The following is a 23,203-nucleotide window of genomic DNA, read 5'->3' as shown; positions in this document are numbered from 1 at the left end:
AGTTTCAAAGGAACACCCAAACATTTGCTAGGTTTCCACTTTTAAATAAGAAAATAAACAACAGAGTAAAATTCTGATGCAGTGCAGTCAAACGTCTCAAGTGTTTCCAGTTTCTAGCTTGCTTCCTTGGTAAAACTCATTATAGTGGAGCCCCCTCCCCATCATTTGGATGAATGAATGAGTGAATAATGAACAAACAAATGCAAAGAAATCCATACACCGGCCCCAAAGCTCTCTGCTGATCGAACAGGGCTGGTGCTTATTTGGTCTGCTTTCAGTCTGGTTTTCATTAGGGACTTAAGAGAATCATCAAGCTGCATTGACACTTGTGAACATTTGACCAAAACAGGCCCACCCCACCACCTCATGTGCTCCTCTTTTCTGAACCACTTATTCCGAAGACAAAGCAGACATGGGCTCCAGGTGAGGTGACCTTCATCACCTAGAACCCTGCCCTACTCCTATCTTGGCAAAATCTGAACTAAGAAAAATTTTAAATGCTTATGACTCCCATATGCCTAGCCTAATCCACTAAAGTCTTATTGGTTGATAACTAATGATAGATTTTCTTTCGTTTGAAATAAAAGATCTATCCATCAATATATACAGACTTATATGAAAGTTCTTAATGTTGTATGGAATGGTCAGGCTTAAAAAGCTTTTATTGTAAACAGGTGCTCTAGTGGAAGTAAGGGAAGGAGACAGGTCTTACTTAGCCTCCTGTCGGCCTCTCTCACTACCATAAGGTATTTCCAAAGAACTCAGTGTTTAAATGACTGATACGTTAAAAACAAAACAAAACCAAAGAAAAATGTGTTTTTGGAGACAGAGACATTTGAGTTCAGATTCCTGATTTGGCATTTGCTGCTTATATAATCTCAGAGGCTTTCCTGGTCTCTACAGACCTTAGTTCTTGCATATTTAAACTGTCTGTCTGTCTGCCTGCCTGCCTGCTTGCCTGCCTACCTACCTGCCTACCTGCCTATCTATCATCTGTCTAGTTTTCGTTTGCATGTTTGTTTTTGAGACAAGGGCTCACTTTGTAGTCTAGGCTTGCCTGGACTCACTATGTAGCTCAGGTTAGCTTTGAACTATAGTATTCCTCCTGTTTCAGCCTACTAAATTCTGAAATTCCAATGTGTGCCACCATGTTTGATAGTTCTTTTATTAATGAAAGAGGGGTGACATGTCTGCTCCTTGGGGCTAATTATAAAATCAAGGAGATAATAAACCTAAGATGCCTGACACACAGCAGGCACACAGAAGGTACACAAAAACTTTTTTGTTTTCTGACCTTTCTAACTTCATTTAAGACACAGGACACTAGCTGGTAAAATTATGTGTAAGTATAGAATCCTAAAAAGTAGAAATATTGTTAGAATATATGTACTTATATTTTTTGTGTGGTTACTTACATAATGGAATAAAACAATAATATGACATTTTACCTCATCTCTGGTTCAAATGCCAAACTCAAATTCAACAAACATTTATTATGTATAACATAGTTTCAGTCATGGCCACTGCCTTAACATTTTATAACCTCTCCTCTCTAGTATTCCGTTATTACCATCTCTAATTTTTTTAACAAGTTGAGCTTGATCATGCATTACATGAAAAATGGGCATGCTGGGATGGGATCATTAAAATTAAAGCAAAGCAAGCTGTGCACTGTTGTTCTAATGCACAGCTGAAGAAGTGAACACTTATATGGTGACAAGTCCTATGACAAACAGCATGCTGTAATTAGTCTCTCAATATTCAAGCAAACATATTGTAGTTTCTCCTTTTCTCTACATTCATTTCCCAGTAGCTATGCTAACAATCAGTGTTTATCATTTTTGCTGGCAACACATAGAGTTTAATAGTTATTGACACAAAGATGCCAGATGTAATTTTTCAGTATGTAGGATTCTCCACAAACATTTAGACTAACCCATCTGATCTATGGTCCCTTCATTCTTTTCCTCTTTTCTTTTATTCCTTTGTTCAAGTTACATAGAACTTAGAGTTAAAAACCCTGGTTCACTATGCTTTATCACTTATTACCCACATGATATTTGATCTCCACCCCTTTTTTCCAAGTTGGCATAAAAAGTAATGGATTTAGTTATAACATTTTCATACATATATATCTGGGTTTCTCTTTCTGTAAGATAGGTTAAAAAATTCAAGCCTGGAGCCTGCAAGATGGCTCAGTGGGCAATGGCGCTTGCCATAAAAGCCTGATGATCGGAGTTGGATTCATGAGGCCTACCTCTGACTTCCACAGGTGTGTGCTCTCCCTCTCGCTCCCCCCACTCTCCCACCATGTGTGTGTGTCTTTCTCTATCTCTCTCACACACACTCACATGAAATAAATAAAAATGTAAAAAAAATTAAAAATTCAAGCCTGTAATATTTTTATAGGGTTGCTATGGTGAACAAATAAGGAAAAACACTGGCCACAGAGCCTAGCACATCGAAGGTATCCAATAACCAAATATACTCTGCCAGGTTACTTAAAGGCTCAAGGTAGCAGAAACTTGACTGAAAGGCTGTGCACTGGTGCTGCAGGGGGAGCATCTTTCCAGAGGAGAACACTCTTATCCACTACAAGGTTTGAAGGAGAAAAATATGTATCACTAAAGACAAACTCTGGATTCCTTGCAGGTGGGAGCAGAGAGAAATATGCTCCGGATTACTGTTTGCTCAGTGAAATATGCTCCGGATTACTGTTTGCTTAGTGACTGACATTCTGTTTGTCTGGACCCTGAAATAGTGCAAGTCCTCCTTCATTCAGCACAGGAGAAGGAGCTCCAACAGAAACTTTAACTTAAGCCTTTCAGAGCCCATTATTGACCCCATTTTTAACCTAACAAGCTGGATCCAATTATTCCCAGTTGTTCCTTGGCTACTCCTGAAGACTGAATTTGGACTGGGGTAGAAAGAGCTCCAGGCAGAGAAACCAGGAGACAAAGTTACCTCAATGGTGTGGGCAAGAAGTGATGTGGCTCTAAACAAGGGAAGACACAGAAGACATGCAAGTGGCAGACTGTGACAAAAGCACTCACAATATTTCCTTCTGAGTGAAATCGAGGCATGCAGTGAAGAATGACCATGAGCTCAAGAGAGGATGCCTTGGAGAACATTATGCTGAGGACAATTAGGCATTAGAGTTAGGCCACAGCTTGTCAAGAGAGATGAAGGAAGCAGTTTGATAGATCAAACATACACAGAATATCAAAGATGAAATATATAGCAGCTAGTTAGAGAGAGCAGAAAATTGAGATGAGCAACGTTGACCTGGTCTCTTCTTCAGCTTAAAAGTCATGGGTAAAACTATGGCAATAGATGAGGTTACTAAGCAAATAAAGGAAGGTCACAGAGATGTCAGAGACCCTTTAAAGTACTTCTCAAATATGGCCCTGGGCTTGCCTGTACCTTTGACCCAATGAAGGAACCGAACCCCTTTACTGCCCTAAGCAAAACAGCATCTTTCTAACAACCTCAGTCTGAGTCTAGTTTATATTTGGATGTCAAAGGACTCCTCATATTAGCCTGAGAATTTCATTTGCAACTTAAATTCACCTTTGTCTTAAACTATTGAAACAGGAACTTTGGTCACTAAAATTTGGGATCATTCTGAAGAGAGGGGAAGGGGATCAATTAACATCATAGTATGAACTGGATAACCCTGAAGCCTCTTTTATTATATTCGATTTTCTAATTTTAGACAGGATCTCGTTCTAATCAAATCTAGTCTAGAATAATCCACTGTACATCACAAGCTGGCCTCAATTCACAGCCTATAGGAAGCCCTGCTTATCAGAGCACTTGGGTACCAATAATACCTCTCCATAGTGTCACAGTTACAGACCAATACAGCACACAGATGCGGGTATGAAGGAAGTGAAGCAGTCTGTGCTCACCAGAAGGCTGCTACTCATGATGATGAGGGTCATTTATTTATTACTTACTAAGCTACAGCCCCAGCTCCAATGATACGGATTTCTAACAATGACTGGGTAAAAGGAAGCCAGGCTAGATGATGCTAATTTTTCAGTGATTTGAGGACAACTCTCTTCCTTTCTGTCTTTTGCCCTCAGAAGATAATGATGATTCTTAGCTACTCACCAGTCTCCACAAGAGTTAATTAGTTTAGCAATGGCTGCAGAGGATTCTGAAGACAGATAAATCAAAAGAAAGAAACTGGCAGTGGGAGAGCAAAGAAATTTTTCAATTAGAGAAACTCTAGACATGTCCATATAAAATCCCAGCAGGGTGATTTTAGAATCCCCTATAGTAACACTTTTAAGCAAATCTTAGATCTCCTCCAAACCCTTATAAGCTCCAACTTCACTAAGGTCACACAAAGAAATGAGCCACTCAATTGATGGGTGCAGCCAGGAAGGCTGTGTTGAAATAACCTTTCCATAACTATTGTAACAGATGAAACATTTGTTCATGATCAGAATAGTCTTGCTTGACGGCAGCTACTGTCATTCTTGTCTATAGACTGGCAGGTCACACCAAGCATGGCAAGAATGGCTGAGTATTCAAAGCAAATGGATCCTCTTATCAATTTATTCACTAACTTTCTTATGCATTTAAATAAAATTTAAAATTTTATTTACTATATGATTTACTTCATCTTATTTTTTAAAAGCATTCTTTTTATTATAAAAGAAATAAATGCAAATTAAAAAGTAAGCACAAACAAAATAGAAGTATAAAATGAGGAGTCACTTATAAGACCAACACTTTGAATCATTGTTCACATTTTGATAAATATCCTTCCAGAGTTTTTCATAGTTAGTGTACATGAAATTTCATACAATGTACTAAGTAAAACCTATTCTAGATCCTATTGTACTAGCATATACATTTAAGCTTGCCCCATCTAAGACACCCAAGTCATCTCACAGAGATTTTTTTTGTCAAAACATCCTACTTCGATTTTCCCTCCATCTCGACCATGGGATACCCTGCCATCCAGCTGCAAGATTCAGTTTTAGGGTTGCACTACAATTAGCCACTTATGCCCATTAGCTTCTTCAAATGTTTAATGAAGAGAGTTTGTTGGCTCCGGGGCAGCTGGTTTTGTTTACCTGGCCCTTTACTTTAAGAGGAAAAACCTTTGCCCTTATTATCTGACCCCTTCTTTTATTTCACATAATTGCATTAGGGCTGGCTTCCCAATGCTCAGGAATTTCCGGACCTTTTTTTTGCTGCCTGCTGCTTTCAAGGAGGAGGGGTATTCTACTCAGAATTTTAACACCCAGCCTGCTGACTGGGCAAGTAATTCCATAAAACTGGAGCCTTTCCCTCCAAATGGGGAGAAGCTTAAAAAGTCATTAGAACAGCCCTTTTGACCTGTAAAACCTAGTCTGACACCTCGAAGTCAAACAGTGGAAAAAGCTGATTGGAGACTCTATAAAGCTCTTTAAGTGTGCTTCCCCCTCCTCCAAAGGGCCTCACTCTGGGCTCCTGCTGAGGCACCTCTCTTTGCACTTGCCATAGGGTTTGATTCTGAGGCGGCATCATTCTCCATCTTCTCTACAGTGTGTCAAACTTCCTATCTTGTGTTTAAAATTACTTGGGGCAGGAAAGCTTGAAAGAAGAGAACACTGCTACAAAGAAATATTCTAGACAATATAAATGCTTTTTGAGCTTTCTGAAACTTGTTTGAATAATCCCATGCATAAATTATTCAATAGACTAACATATTACAGTTAAGGAATTTGAGTTTGTACTATGAAAAGAAAACAGAGCAAATCGGTATACATAAAGGCTAGGGTTATGGACATCCCAGCACACAATGAACACTCAAAAATATACTCAACAAAATAATGAGTGACTGCGTGATTTAGTTCATGGTGAGCCAAAGGATCTGGATCTGAGGCTGCAGTGTCTCAGGGCTAAGCACCCTATTTCCAATCTGTCCCTCTCAGTTAACCCCTTGCAGGTTTTGGATCCTGAGCCTAGAGTGTAGTGGAGAGACACTATATCTTGGCAGAGGCTCAAACAGCTGGACCTTGATCCCAGCAGTCAGTGCTGCGGAGAGCAGGCAGGAAGCTGGAGAGGAATGGGTGGGAAAGTTCTACACTGTCCAGCCATGGGAGTGGCTCTGAAGAGGCCCCCTCAGGGGATTGCAGAGTTAAGCAGGCAATGGCACTGAGCTTGAGGGCAGGAACACATCCAGGTGTTTTATGTCTGAAAACTGATTGTGGGGCCATCCTTGCAATGAGATCAAATGTAACAAATATGAAATTAGGCTCAAAAGTAAATATTTATATAGAATGACAAAATAAATGACAACTAGCTCCCAGAAACTTAAAAGTCTCTCCTCTTCTGTCTCTATCCTCACCCCTTCCCCGTTTCCTCTAGTTCTCATTCTCCTGCTCTTTAGGCAGTTTTCCAGAAATATATACATAGAAATACTTCCTGGCAGTACTCTTTAGAAAATCTAGCAACACTCAATATTTCCTAGCAGTAGAGGAAACCAATTCAAGAAAAGGCTAGTAGTTAAAATCATTACCTTCCTGGTAAACCTAAAAGTGGGGTATCAGTAGGAGGAATGGCAGGGCCTAAGATGCCAGAACTTACCATCAGCATGTAGTATTTTTAAAAAGCCTCTTTACTCTTGAGAATTGCACATATGTATGCAATGAAGTATGATCATTATCTTGTGCTGGCCCCTGCATGCTGCAACACCAACCCACCTATCGAGGTTTGCTCACTGGTGCAATAGCGTACAACAGTTACACTGGTTTCCGGTTGGAGGTGACAGCATCTATCATGGAAACTTGGACACTAGAAGGTGAATAGAACTTTCATGTTCATGTATTAGAATAATTAATATTTTGAAAAATACAATAATGAAACTAGTCTATAGATGCAATGCAATTCCCATTAAAATGCCAATGACATTCTTCACACTAAAAAAATAAATAAAATTCATACAGGAACCCACAAGATCTTGATTAGATAAAATAATTCTAAGCAAAAAGAATAATGTTAGATATCAGAATATCTGACCTCAAATTATACTATAGAACCACAGTGACAGACAACATGGTATTGGTGCAAAACTAGACATGCAGACCAACGAAGCAGCATACAGAGGATCTAGAAGTAAACTCATTCAGTTACAGACACCTCAATTTTGACAAAGATGCCAAAACATACACTAGAAAAGAGACAGCCTCCTCAACAAACAGTGTTGGGGAAACCAGACATTGACTTGCTGAAGAGTGAAATTAGAGACCTATCTCTAACTCTGAGGAAAAAAAATCAATTTAAAATGGATCAAGAACTTTAATATAAGGTGTTGAAATTGCTAGAAAAGCATAAGGAAAACACTTTAAGATGTCAGCATATGCAAGAACTTCCAGAAAAGGAAGCAACTCTAAGAACTAACTAGTTAGATTACATAAAAGTAAAAAGATTCTTCATACCAAAGGAAATAATTACCAGAGTGAAGGAACAGCCTGTAGAATGGGAGAAAAGCTTTCCTTGCTGTTCCTCAAACAGGGGTTAGTATGCTGAATGCAAAGAACTATGTGAGGCCAAGCTAGGAAGAGTTGGTAGAGCACTTGCCATACAAGCCTGAGGGCCTCAATTTGGATCCTCAGCACCCCACAACAAAGTTGGGTGTAGTGGTCTGTAGCTAGAGTTTTCCTGCCTGGCCCACAGTCAGGACAAATCTCTCTCACCTGTCAGTCCCACAGCCTCAGACCCGACCAAGTAAACACAGAGACTTATATTGGTTACAAACTGTATGGCCATGGCAGGCTTCTTGCTAACTGTTCTTACAGCTTAAATTAATCCATTTCCATTAATCTATACCTTGCCACATGGCTCGTGGCTTACCGGCATCTTCACAAGCTGTTTCTCATGGTGGTGGCTGGCAGTGTCTCTCTGACTCAGCCTTCCACTTCCCAGCTTTATTCTCCTCCTTGTCCCGTCTACACTTCCTGCCTAGCCAATGGCCAATCAGTGTTTTATTTATTGACTAATTAGCAACACATTTGCCATACAGAACATCCCACAGCAGTGGTCCATGCCTGTAATGCCAATGTGGAGGCAGAAACAAGAAGGTCCTTGAAGTGTACTGGCCAACTAGTCTTGTTAATCTGTGAGCTCCAGGACAGGGAGAAATCTTGTCTCCAAAGAGAAGGTGGAGTGAGATAGAGGGAACACTGAAACAATTTCTGGCCTACACAGACACTTGCATACAACACATACAGAATAAATAAACAATAACTACAAAAATTAAACACTATCCTTCCCCTGAAAAAAACCTTCCAATCAATAAATGGACTTCTTGAATCAAGAAACACAAATGACCAATACATATTTTTAAAAGTGTTTAATATCTTCTTAGCCATTAAGAAATGCCAATGAAAACTACTTTAATATTCTATCTCACCCCAGGAGGAATGGCTAACCTCAAGAAGACAAAGGACAAAACATTCTAGGGAGGAGGTCAAGAAAGAAATCTTTATCTGTTGCTTAGACGTGTAATTGGGTGCAGTCACGATTGAAGTCATTTCGAAGGTTCTTCCAAAAATTAATACTAGAGCAACCACGTGACCCAGTTTTACCACTCCTAGGCACATAGTGGAAAGACCCTAAGTCCTGCCATAGAGATGCTTGTGTACTCATGTTTACTACTGTACTATTTATAATAGCCAAGAAAAAAGGGTCAGCCTAGATGAATGGATAGAGAAAACATGGTATATATACACAGCAGAATTTTATTCAGTTATAAAGAAAAATTAAATCATGATATTTACCAATAAACAAAATAAGCCAGACTCATAAAGACAAATACTGCATGTTTTCCCTCATACAGGGTTCTTAGATTTTAATTTGTATTTATGCATTTGTGCTTGTGTGTGTGTGTGTGTGAATGTCACGTAAGTAGAAAGACAGCCCTGAGAAGAGAAAAAGGAGATCTTCTTAGAGGCAAAGGAAGTAGAACACAAGTGATATGGAAGTTGGGGTTGCAGGATGGAAGGGAACTAATAGGAGGATTCAGACAGAAGGCAGGAACTCTCTTAGCTGGTCAGAGACCAACAGGAACCAAGTGTTACAAAAATGTCATAATGAAACCCATTACTTGTATGCCAACTAAAAAATGAAAACATACCATAAAACAAAATAAAAACCAAAGTTAAATGAAAATGAGCATATCTCTCCATATTTGTGTGGTCTTATATAAATTAAATCTATGTGATTTGCACAATTTTTCAAACATGCAAGCAATACTATATATGGTTTATAGATTCTCATGTACATAGTAAAAATATTAAATGTGTGCTAGAAGCATGCAATCTGAAATTATTCAGTTATATGTCTGGGAAAATAATGAAGCTAAACTGGGAAACAAATATACTTCTCTTTTATATTTAAATATTTTGTTTCACATAAAATATCACAAGCAAAACAAAAATAACAGTAATGTTTGTCAATTATGAGTGGTAGATATATGAGAATTTATATCTAATTCTGCTTCCATTTTTTATTTTATTTTATTAAGGCTACTATAAGAGGAAATCTCATATGGTTAAATCATCCTCTCTCCCCAGGAAGAGTCAACAATGAATCCTCTCTGAGAAAATGCACACACAAGAACTTTCAAAAATAAAGAAAATAAGTAAAAATTATCCTGGCCCAAACAAACAGAAACTATTCAGGAAAACAGGTTCGTGTATAAAGGTAGAGAGGCAAAGGGACAACAGAGGCTAGGACCTTCCTCTCTGGGAGCCTACATGGGACTGAACTTCACTGGGTTTATGAGGCTACCAGCAGGGAAAATGAGTCTTCCTTCAGTAAATATGTGGCTGTATTGTTCCTGAAACGAAACTTTTATCTGCTACTGATTTCTCAGTTCCCAGGGCAGGTCCCTGTGTAACTGTCGGAATGAAGACAGGCCATGCTCTGGTGAGGCAACCAAACTTCTACAATGGGTAGAAGAGTCATGGCTTGTGAGTAGGGGAGGGGATTGGCCCTGGAGGGGTTCTTGGCAGAGTTTTCACTGCCAATTTATTCTCTAAGTGTAATGACAGTATGGGTGTTAAGCTGACCCCTGAGATTTCTTTTTCTACTTGTGGTATTTCCATCTTAGAACCAGAAGGGAATATATGACTTCAGGGGCCTTCTCATCTATAGGCATGCAGACCCTGAGATAAAAGTGTTGGTTTGTCATAAAAGTCATCACTAAGCTTCCTCCGACACTTCTGAAAAAAAAAACCATCCAAGTTCTACCTCTAAATCTAGCCTTTCCCCACTAAAGAGCAGATGCTAATGGGCACTGTTGTCTATCCTGGTCACAGGAAAGCATTGGAAAGGGAGCCACTGAAACACAGAGGCAACTGTTGGTATTCGATGTGTCTCTGCACTTCAGCTTCCTCATGATGTCCCCTGTGTACTAAGGATGAGGTTCCAGAGCCTGAAGATACTGGTACTTTGTGCTTCCTTATAATGAATGGTAGTGTAACCAAAGACCCCATAACAATGCTACTATAGGGTTGTGACATCAGATGCTTCAAATAATTTTCACAAACAACCCTTATCTTCTATCCATATGGAATCCACTGTGCTTGATAAGCACCTTTTCGTGTGTAGTTTCACTGATTCTTAGAACCTCCCCAAATGAGGTTCTGTTCTTTAGACCATTTCCAGAAAAGCTGAAATGCAAGATAAGAGTAAGAAGGACTGGCACTAGAGGCTGAGACTCAAGACCTCCACCTTGAATTTAGAATGATTGATATTCCTTGGCTCCTCCTCCTCTCCCAGACACAGCTTTCCTGCCTGATTTGTGAGTCTGTCTGGCACAGAACACTATGTACTAGCACAAGAATCAATAGTGTAAGATGAAATGTAGGAGGAGTAGTGAAGGGAACAGGCAATGATTCTATCTTCAAAGGAAGCAAAAGGAAGGATGCGCCGGCAGCGTGATGAAATCTGGACTAATGAAGTCTCAGAGGATTCTGGCCTAGAAGAACAAAGCATAGTCCAGTGATTTCTAAATCCACATTTTATCAGAATCGCCTAGGACTACTTTCAGCTTACTTAATTTCAGTTTGCAAATAGCTAATAGATTCACATGGCTCAGAAATCAAAAGGAAAAAAGACTATGGTGAGAAGTTGCCCTTCTACCTCCATGTCCTTGTGACCTCATTTCCCCCTTTCTATGCAACAAATGTTACCAGTTTCAAGCACACATAGAAACAGAATATTCTCCACTGTTTTTGACTACTCTAAACATTGTCATGTGAGGACTAGTTCTCATTAGTACACAAACCTTCTTATCTTCTAAAATTACATTAGCGTTTTATTACATGAATATACTATGGCTTTTACTTAGCAAATTCTATATTACTGAAACCATTTAGTTATTTTAAATTTTGTTATTACAAACAAAGTTGAACCAAATAACACTGTGATGCACACCTAAGGGAAGTAGGTTTCAGTATGAGCTCTCACACTATGTAACCCTAAGTCAGTCAGTGCTTTGAGCTTTTAGAAATGTGAAGAAATTTAATGACCAGTAGGTGTAGCATTTTCCCAAAACATATACATGGAACACTTCCCCAAGACAGAGAACTATACTGAATTAATATGAATTAAATAAAAGTTTCACAAGTTTATTTAGTTTCTTAGGCTTTAACAATTGAACAAACTGTATAATGAATGTTCTTTATAATATACTGTGAAGAAACAAATCTAGTCTAGCCACAATGTCCTCTTGTTTCATAGCTAAGAACTCAGAGAGTGTTCGATGTTCAGCATCTGAAACACGATGGAAGAGTGTGATAGTTCATTTTGATTGCTGACTTGGCAGGATCTACAATCTCTAAGAGACAAGCTTCTGAACATGTCTGTGAGGGAATTTCAGGACTGTGTTAAATGTGGGTGGCACCATTCCATGGGCTGGGGTCCTGTGAGCAGCAGCAGCCACCATTCTTTGCTTCCTGGCTCACAGTCCTGTTACTATGCCTTCCTCTCAAATGGAGTTGTATTATTGAATTGCAAACCAAAATAAAGCCTCGTTCCTTAAGCTGATTTAAAAACTTTAGAAAATTTATTCTTACTATATGTGTGTATGATGTGTTTCTGCGCATGATTTGTGTCTATATAAATACTCATGTCATAGTATGGAGGTCAGAGAACAACTTGTGGGCATTGGTTCTCCTCTACTTTTCTATGGGTTCTGAGAATCAAACTCGTGTCGTCAGGCTTGTGTGGCAAGTACTTTATGCACTGAACCTTCCCTCCAGTTTTTTAAGTTGCTTTTCACAGGTGTTTTGTTACAGCAATGAGAAAAGAAATGAATATAAACAGTAGAGCTCAATAAATATTGTTTGCCTTGCTTTAGTTAGTACTAAATCTGCCTAGGGAGCTCAAACAGCCTGAAAGATGAATCTGGAAAGATTAAAAAAAAATAAGAAAAACTTGATGGGAATACGATATACTATGATACAGCAACTGGAGTTCTGAGATGAAGTTATTTAACATTTGTGGAGGAAGTGAGATAATATAAGTTATCAAAGATAAACAGTCCAAGGCAGTGTGAGGGTTATACATTCCAAGAACAGTGAAGTATGGTCTGAACATGCTGGAAACAAGTCTGACTAGGTCTCTAGATTTACCAGTCTTCTATCAGTTCTCCCATTCCGTCATTACAAATGTCTATTATGGTCCACGTATTGAAGGTTCTGGGGACTCAAGCATTGAATAGGACAATTTCTTTGTTCCTGTAAAGTTTACATTCTGGAAAGATTAAAAATAGTAAGTTGTTTTATATTGGGATAAATACAATAAAGAAAAATAAAAGGAGGACAAAAGGTATTACAAAGGGGCCAGGTATAAGACTCAGTTGGTAATGAGCTTATCCTGCAAAAATGAAGACCTGATTTTGATTCTCCAAACCCACATAAAAATGCCAGGAATGGTGTTCATGTTTGTGATCACCAGGGTAGTGGAAACAGCATGGTACCTGGGGGTTGCTGACCAGTCCATCTAGCCTATAATCGTGAGCTCCAGGCCAATGAAGAATTCATTCTCAAAGAAGGTAGAGGGCGTATGTAAGGAAGACACCCAAATTCCTATAGATTTAGGGAGGAAAAGTTTTTGACAAAGGGGAAAGTAAATGCAAAGATTTACGGGTGGGAATAAGTATCCCTGGAAGGTTTCTAGGAAAGGAAGGAGGCCAAAGTAGAGCTCGGTAAGGGTGGGAAGGTGGCAGCAGAAGAGTTCAGGAAATCAGTTAGTCTAGGACTCCATTAGCCATTTTAAAGGCATTAGTTGGGAAATAATGACGATTGAACTAGGGGATCACTGAAGTGGAAGCAGTGGACCAGAAGCAGCCAACTGCATTAGCTGGATGAAAACTTAAAATTATTTGAATTTTGATTGTAGTGCTGGAAAGTGTTCAAAGTCTTTGGATTCTGAACCTCTTTTAAAGATATTACTGGCAAGATTTGATGATGTCTTACCAGATGGTAGACTGGGAGCAAGTTCTGCACAAGGAGAAAATAAATGAAACTATAATTAATGAAATACAAAGCATGACTAATCACACAAACAGCAAGAACCAAAAACTGACTGCAGTCAACACATACCTTCAATAATAACTTTAAACATTAACAACAACAAAAAGCTAGCTGAATGGATTAAGAAACAAAAAGTATCTTTCTGTTGTTTATGAGAAACTTATCTTTAAAGATAGGCACCTTAAAGGATGGAAAAAATATTCCAAGCAAATTAGATCAGGCATTGCCATCCTAATGTCTGTCAAAATAGTCTTCACACTAAAACTAATCATAAGAGATGAAAAGATAGGTACTTTGTTTTAATCAAGGAATCAAGAAATTATCACAATACTAAACATATTCGCATCAAACTCTGGCAACTCAATGTCATCAAAGTATACTAATGGAATTAAAGACACAGACGAACACAAACCCATTAATAGTAGGTGAATTCAACACCCCCACTGTCTCCAATAGATAGGTCATCGAGGCAAAAGAGAAAGAGAAATCCTAGAACTGAATGACAATCTACATCAAATGGACCTAACAGATATCTACAGAATATCCCACCTAAACACCAAAGAACAAAAATATTCATTACACTCAGAAGAACATGGAAACTATTCTAAAACAGACCTAACGCTGGACACAAAACCAATCTTAATAAATACACAATCAAAATAATTCCATGTACCATATCTGATCATTATACAATAAAACTTGAAATCTACAGCAAAAATTCTAATATGTATATAAACTTATGGAGATTAATAGTTCATTACTGAATGACGAGTCAAAGAAGACACACACAAAAAAGAAACCAAAATATTCTTGAAACTAAACAAAAATGAAATCCTAACCCAACGAAACTCCTGGGACAGAAAGTAGTCCTATGAGAGAAATTTATAGGTCTAAGTACCTACATTAAAAAAATCAGATCACAAAACAATGACTTAATGATGCAACTCTAGAATTTGGAAAAACAAGAACCAAACTCAAAACCAGTAGATGACACGATATAATAAAAATAAAAGCAGAAATTAATAAATTAGAAAAAAAGAAAACAATAAAAAGAATCAATGAATCTATGTTGTGGAATAGTTAACTATGTAAAGATATGTTACATTTGTTTATGCTGCCTTTGTTAATGATGTAAAGATGTGTTACATTTGTGCTGCATTTTTTTAATTATGTAAAGATGTGTCGCATTTGTTTTACCTTACCTGCCTAAGACACCTGATTGGTCTAATAAAAAGCTGAATAGTCAATAGCTAGGCAGAAGAGGGATAGGCAGGGCTGGTGGGCAGAGAGAATAAATAGGAGAGAACAAGAGGAGAAGAAAGAGAGAAAAGAATGAGGGAGAAAAAGAAGGATAGAAGTCAGGTAGCCACCAGCCAGCCAGACACAAAAAGCAGAAAAGTAGGACATACAGAAAGAAAAAAGGTAAAAAGCCCTGAGGCAAAACATAGAGGAAGAGAAACAGGTTAATTCAAGTTATAAGAGCTAGCAAGAAACAAGCAGAAGATAAGGCTGAGCATTCATAACTAATATTAAGTCTCCATGTCATGATTTGGGAGCTGGTTGGTGGTCCAAAAGAAAGCCTGTTACATTTGGTGCTCCTACATGGAGTCTGAATTTCTACATAGGGCTTGAAAAAAAAAAAAGCCAGTTCACAAAGTAGAAACAGCAAGCTAAGTAAAAACACCTGCCACAATGCCGGCATCAACTTGCTAGAGCTGGGGTGGTTAAATGCAGTTCCCAGTCAAAAGCAGCTCCAGACTGGGGCCTCAGGCTTAGGGTTGGCTTTCACAGACCTGAGAAGGGGGCAGAGCCAACCACCAGAGTCACTAATGTAGGGCCTAGCCACCACCACTTAGCAGTTTAAAGTTTGTCTCACATCATCACATCTCACATCACATCAGAGAACACCGCAAGTGCTCAGCTGCAGGCACTTAGTAAAGCAGGTTCAGATGGAAAAAACTTCTAAACAGGTTATACAGTATGTTTAAAAATGTGTGTAGATTTAAGAAAAAAAAAAGAAAATGGGTATAGACAGTCATAGAAAAAATTGTTTAAAAATAGTAGTAAAGTCTTTAAAGAAAGAGTAAAGTAATATAAAAAGGACAAGCCATGCAAAGATGGGAAATACACAGGGAGTCTGGATCCCGTACGGTGTTGATTTTGAATTTTTTGAATGCTGATGAGCAAACAATAGCTGCTTAGAGACATGGGATTGTAAAAGGGATTGCTGAATTAACACAGCCTAGATACTTTAGGAATGCCTTAACTTTAAAATAAAAGTCAGAAAATATACTGTTTTGGGGAAGAGATTATGCTTTTGTTTCCACAGGAAATGAAAGGCTGTGGATTCAAGATTAATAGAGATCAGGTTTGATTGGGGAAGAACTCTTGAAAAACTTGACTACAGATACAAAGAAATAAACCTAGAAAAACTATAAGACAGGTGATGTATATTTTACCTGCTCAAACATAAAATATCACCTTTCGCTGGCTTATGTATAATGCACAGTCTATACTTGTGTTAATGCAAATAATGTATGTTTGCAGACAAATTTCTAAATGGTCTTAATAAATAAAAAACACAGAGACAAATACAGGGATGAAAGCCTTAGAAAAAAGATCAGAGGAATAGGACAAAACATGACCTAACCTCACCTCACCAACTCCGCAGCTTCCAAAGAGAGCTTCTTCCTGTATATTCACATTTATATGCCTTTTCTATTCTGTTCTCTCATTGGCTGTCTTATCCCAGCTACATCACTTCCTCTTCCTACACAGCTCTGTCACTTTCTGTCTGTCTGTACAGACCTCCAGACCTCTATAGTTGGTACTGGGATTAAAGGTGTGTGTCACCACACTTGGCTCTGTTCCCTAGTGTGGCCTTGAACACAGAGATCCTGCCTACTAAATGATAGGATTAAGGGCTTGTGCTACTGTTGCCCAACTTCTTTGTTTACTTAAAATGGCTTGCTGTTCCCTTTGATCTCCAGGCAAGCTTTATTTATTAAAGCACAAATAAAATATCACCACATTTGTTACCTTTGAAAGTTTGTGTGTTTTCAGAGCAAGGGGACCAGACCAATGCAAACAGGTGGCCCAGGTGATTCAGCCTCTCAGAGTGCCTCTTGCAGTTTCCTCAGAGTTCTGAATCCAGAACAGCGTCAATGCTGCTGGCTGAGTTGGTCCAGCCTCAGACTACTCCAGCTAGGACTTCAGATAAGCCTTGTACTTTCCCATTACACACAGACTGGACAATAAACGATATATCTAGATCTCCCAGGACTTGCCCATTATCTCAATTTTCTCAGGTTCCTTAAAGATGTCATTGCCCACAGAGAACAGGAAGCAGTCTAGAGAATATAACACCTACATTCCCAAGAGGAGGAGTGGGTAGTTCTTGGTTTTTTGGTGAGTTATGGATGTTTGTCATTGTTTAGGAGGGAATATAGAATAAAAAGACAACTATTAATCTCAAATATTTTAGTTTGGTATGGATTTTTGTATATTGATACAAACTTAAGGTTATTTTTATTATATCTCTATATATCTATATATGTCTCTACTCTTGTTTAAGGTATTTTTGTATATTGATACAAATCTAAGGTTATTTTTGTTATAACGTATATATATTTACTCTGGTTAATGGAATTTCTGTATATTGATGCAAATTTAAGGTTATTTTTGTTACAACATACTGTATATATGTTTCTACTCTTGTTTAAGGCATTGTACCTATGCATTCATTAAAAAATGTAAAGTTCTAGTCCTTGAAAACTATTATTATAAACCATTTATGATATTAAGAAATGCAGGTTAGTAGTTAATCATCTATAAAAATCAAACCTGTGTTATGTTAGGTATGTTTTCAAGATCATACAGAGATATATTTTAGGTAGATGGTATTCAAACACTTCAAAGACCTATAGAATATGGCATTTAAAATATTTTGTTGGGCTGGAGAGATGGCTCAGCCGTTAAAGGCTAGGCTCATCACCAAAAATATAAAATATTTTGTTAACATAGGGCTTTTCATTGACAGTGAGACATGTTTGCTCCTGGCAGCACCAATTTACTTCAGAAAGAATGATGGGCATTGAAGAACCTCCATATGGAGTTTTCTTTCAATGTGGCAAAGTGTTTATGTTAATTAAATAAAATTAATGTGGGCTCAGAGAGGTAGGGTTAGTGACTAATTGGCAGGCAGTATCATGAGGAGCTTATTGTGGGTTTTTTAGTTGGGGTGGTGTGGAAGGAAAGAGGCTTCTGGGGATGCCAGCCCAGCTAAGAGAGAAAATTAGCCAGTTGCTACTCTAACTCTTCACCCTAGCCTTTGAATCTCAAGTTTTATTAGAACGAGAGAGATTTAGTTAAAGCTTCCTTTAGCAGCAGTAACAAAGCCATTGTCTGGGGGAACAGAATTCCCTTCAGGCTATGGCCTTAGTAGCCAGGCACAAGTAATTTAAAGCCCAACTACTGTGATGAAGGAAAACCGCAAATCTAAGAGCTGGTTCTTGGAGAAGATAAAATTGACAGACTCTTGGCCTAACTAACCAAAAGAAAGAAGAGATGATCCAAATTAACAAAATCAGAAATCAACAGGAGAAACACTACAACAGACACCAAAGAAATTCAAAATATTATAAGGGAATACTTAAAAAACTATACTAGAATAATTTGGAAAACCTAAAAGAAATGGATGCATTTCTTGCTCCATTCAAACTACCAAAGTTAGGCCAAGAAGAGATCAACAACCTAAACAGATTTATAACAAAAGAGATCAATCTAATCAAAAGCTTTCTGACTAAAAAAAAGGCCCAGGCCCAGAGGGATTCACAGCTGAATTCTACCAGACTTTCAAAGAAGAACTACAACCAATACTTCTTAAATTAGTCATAACAGAAAGACACAACAAGGAAACCAAACTACTGACCAAGATACCTGATGAACACAAATGTAAAATTTCTCAATAAAATACTAGCCAACAGAATACAGGTACAAATCAAAGATCAAATTGGTTTCATCACAGAAATTCAGGGCTGGTTCAATATATGTAAGTCAGTAAATAGAATAAATCATATAAATGGACTTAAAGACAAAACTCACATGATCATTTTAATAGACACAGAAAAAGCTTTTGACATATCCCAATATGATTTCATGATAAAAGTTCTAGAGAGAGTAGGACTGGAGAAAACATAAATAAGATTACATATGAACATAATAAAGACTATATATCATAAAACCTACAGTAAGTTGTGATATTTGACCTTAAAAATATCTTCTCTGAGTGTTCTTCAGGAACTCACATGCATTTTATGTTGTGATCAGGAAAGTTATCTTATTAGCAACCTTTAATATCATTGTTCCATCCCTCCCCAGCGAAACATTAAGATTAAATCTATTTTCAATAGTTGGTGTTTGGTGTTAGGCTGAAGCCTATGAAGCTCCGTTTTCATGGGTGAAAGAAAGTTGATCATTAGATATATAGGTGATTTAACCCTTAACATGTACTACCCCCTTTGCTATTAGCGAAACACACAGAGTAAAGCTTTTTGGAAAGCCAAAGCTGAATAGAGACAGACACAAGTGATCAACTATTAATTATTGAGTAGAGTCTGTAAAATGTGTTGTGACAGAGAATTCAGTGGCTCTTTACAATCTGTTCAATAAACATTCAATACATAGGTTTTGCATTTTTTCTGTTAATTAAAATTCTTAGTTTAATTGGACTAAAAAAATGCTTACCCACAGATGTTTCCCGAAGTGCTGGGAAGGAAACTATGCCATCCAGTAGTAACATTCCATGAATCTCTGATCTTATACACTGTCTCTTTCCCATGCCTTGAACCCAAACTCAAGCAAAGAGCAGTCCCAGTAAAAATACATGATTGAAAGGAAGTTAGTTTGCAGGCAGCTGTATTTTTCTGTGCATCATTTCCAATTCTTTCAAAGGTGTTTACTTTTTGCACTAATCATGTATAAAACATTGACCAAAGCAATGAAGAAGGGCTAAGAGAGACTCTACTTTCTCCCAACACCCACAAGCCTTTCTTGTCTCTCTTATACACAAACAACTAAGTTATAATTTTATGGAGCCTTTATATGTTCTATTTAAAAGGCATTTTGAAAAAGAGTTCTTGGTGGTCTGGGGATTAGCAATGTGCAGTATGAGGGCAGGAGGAAGGATGCTCAATCTTGGTACTCAACACAGGGTTTCTATAAACCCCAAAGGGACTCACTGAGGTCCTGGCTACTGTTTAGAGGGATACAGATCTGGGAAATCGCTTATGATCTGAAGGTGTTTCTTGTGAATTCTTTTCTTTTCTTTTTCTTTTTTTTATTTTTTATTTTTTGAGACAGGGTTTCTTTGTGTAACTGCCCTCGCTGTCCTGGAACTCGCTTGTAGACTAGGCTGGCCTTGAACTCACAGAGATCCACCCGTCTCTGCCTCCTGAGTGCTGGGATTAAAGGCCTGTGCCACCACAGCCTGGCATTTCTTGTGACTTCTGAGGATGTAGCCTGTTCATTCCTTAGGCTGAATCAGTTGGTTTTCCTGACATTGCAAGTGCTGGTGGTGGTGATGTTCCTTGCCTGGAAGAGAGTCTCTGTACCCTCACACAACAAACCTCAGCTTGTTAGGAAATGAAACATCCCTCATGTTATAGGAAACCGTTACTCTGTCACTAAGTTCATGCCTAATTTTCCCAAAGGAGGGGTGCTTTCCAAACCCCGATGGCTCCTCATTACCCCCTTTCAAGCCTATTAGGCTAACCCCAGATTTACAGAATTACCCACAAAGAATGAGAAATGCAAATGTTAAAAGCACTTACAATGCTTGGCCACATTTTTCATGTGATTCACATTAAAGCATCTCATGTGAAAGTTGAACATGCATTGGAAAAACTATACTAATTACATACAGTGTAAGTGAATTTTAAAAATTACAGAAAATTTGAATTCCTTGACGTCTGAGAAGGAACTTTAACAAAAGTGTTTGTTGGTGGTGGTTCTTTTACTTACTGCTAACTTTGTTTCCTTTTATTTGTATGAGATGAAGTGGGAAGGGAGAAACAAAAGGGAAAAACAGGAAGTAGCTTCTATTTCCACACCCAAATGCCAGCAGGAAGCCACAATTATGCTCCCTTATAACGGCAATGTTCAGGAAACTGTCTGCCCAGAAACAGCCATGTAATTCTAGACAATAATGAAATTATTTTCTGCAATTCTCAAAACCATCCAATTCTAATGACGTTACACTTTGCTCTTTCTTTGCTGAACTCTTAGGAGCTTTTGCTCCTCAAGAAAAGAGTCACAACTTTTAGAGAAAAGGGTGGGCTCATGTGGACACAGACAGTGGTGCAAGCGGGTTAAGACTTACGGCTACAGCTGCCATCAGCGTGGGAGATGGGCTAAGGCTGCTTGACTAGTTCTCATCACAGAGAGGGAAAGGAGACACTTGGCCAAAGGAGAACAGATGTCTGTCAGGGTAAATGACTCACAGAATATACTCAGTCCTTTCTCTAAGGCCAGTAGCTGGGCTTCCTCTCAGTTTCTCATCGAGACATCAATCACTCATAAGCTTAAGAGAAAAAATTAAAATGCTTTTGATACTCCACAAGTGTGCTCAGTTTTACTTTGAAAGTCCAAATGGAGTACCTCTTGCATAATTCCAAGAAAAAATTAAATGCAACTACCAATATGTTTATATTCAGATTAAATTATAAAAGCACTCTTCACAAAATTTACCTGAGGTGAGAAAGTGGAATATTCTACTAAGTCTGAGTTTTTGAGGTAACTTTGAAATCTGTTTGGTTTTCCCTGGTAACAGCAGGTGTGGTTTGCTCTTGGAAATAAGAGTTTTGACAGTTATAATGATAGTTTGATAGGATCCTGAGTTCCAGTCACCTGTGAGGCAGCCATGTTCTGTAATCCTAAACTCCAAACTTCCAAATGAATATAATTAACATTGCACGTAATCTGAGAAATACAATCAGACATGCTTACTGCCCAGAAAGCCTGAAAGTCAAACATCTACGCTGAGGTAATACAGCTCTTAATGGGATCAAATGACACCAGAGACAAATGTATCAAGTTGCTGTGGCAACTGATCCAAAGTGCAGTCCAGCTGTTCCCAGTCTGTTTTCCCAACATCAGAGACTATTCACTCAAGGCAACCATAAAAATACCTCCTAGCTCATAAAAAAGACATTTTCTGTTTTGCACGCCAGCTAGCTCATCTCCTCAGGCTAAGGTTTGCCTATCCCCCTTGCTCTTGTCTTTTGCTCTTCAGAACAAGCCTGTGGGAGAATCCTGACAACAGTTATACTTAGGTTCCCAAATATAACAGAGAGTTAAGTTTCTTCAAAAGCCAAGGAAGCATGTGATTGCCTCACTCCCAGTCACACAAAAACTCAGCTATTACCTTCCAGGTTTACTCTTACAAACCAGGAGCTTAAACGGAGCCTTTCTGTCTGGGCAAATGCTTTCAAAGTGAAAACTTCAAGTGGAAGTGGAATGGTTACTTTTTCCCCCTAGAAAATATGTTATGACGTAGGCCTCTTCAAAATAACTAGTAAGGGAATGGTGTAATGGAATGAGCATGGGCTCTGCTCTGTGAAAAAAAAATTAGTTAAATCCTGGACCATCATCTCTCTGGGATCCCTCAGACAAGATACACACTCTTTTTGATGCTTACTTATCTAGCATATATCATGGAAACTGGTATCCATGAGCTTTGTTAGTGCAGTACTTCTGAGACTCATGTGTGTGCATAAAACATCTGAGTGTATTATTAAAACACACATTCTAACATATAAGGACTGGAGTGGGAACTGGGTTCTCCCCTCTCTAAAACTTGCAGATGATAATAATGCTGTAGGTCTGGATTTCCCTTTACATCAGGTAGTAGGGGCTTTCCAGGTTTACATTTATAAGAAGCCACAACAATACTGGTGCATGGAAAGCTTTCAATTAATGCTAGTTGTTATTTCATTTTCAACAATATATTATATAACGACAATTTGGGATGCATTTCCATTCCCAAGGATTTGTACCAGGAGTAGGGTATTTCTGTGACAAATCTGACCATGTTGTTCAGGGGTTGAATTGTAGAAGGAGTTTGGAACGTTGGTCTAGAAAAGCCATTGAGTACTCAGAGCTTACTGAGCTTTTGTGGAAACATGAAAAACAATGATAAGAGCAGTATATGATGGAGGCCTGGCTTATGAAGTTTCAGAGGGAAGTTTGAAAGTCCCTTAAAAACTCTATCAGAGTCAGTCATTCCTGTGGTGTTTGTATTAAGAATCTGTGGTGTCTGGTTAGTTGGGGATAAAGAATTGTCTGTGGTTATCAAGAGACTAAAACCACTGAGATGACACTTTTTCCTGTACTCGGGCATATGATGCTGGTTAGCTGAGACTGAGAAATTAGCTGTCATTAAGAACAGACCAGCGTCTGGCCACCGGGCAGGTTCCCTTCTAGCCCCACTGGGAAGGATCCCCTCCTCCAAGACCCCTGGCAGACCCTGCAGTCTCCACGCCCTGCCCCCACGCCCATCTGCCCGAGCCCCAAGCCTCTTCTTGAGACTTAGAGGCTGGCCCCCAGCTCCCATCTTGCCCCACACTTCCTTTCTGAAGCACAGGTGAGTGCCCTAGCTTGCC

General features: G+C 38.5%; 1 protein-coding gene across 1 annotated transcript in view; it reads right to left on the bottom strand.

The window, feature by feature from the left end:
* Nucleotides 1-23,203, bottom strand: part of Hpse2 (heparanase 2 (inactive)) — a 681,933-nt gene that overhangs the window by 155,218 nt on the left and 503,512 nt on the right. The gene's annotated exons all lie outside the window — the stretch shown is intronic.

Source organism: Peromyscus eremicus, chromosome 1 (genome assembly GCF_949786415.1).
Source record: "Peromyscus eremicus chromosome 1, PerEre_H2_v1, whole genome shotgun sequence".
NCBI lineage: Eukaryota > Metazoa > Chordata > Mammalia > Rodentia > Cricetidae > Peromyscus > Peromyscus eremicus.
Note: the sequence above shows the minus strand (reverse complement) of the source record. Positions and strands in the feature narration are given on the sequence as shown.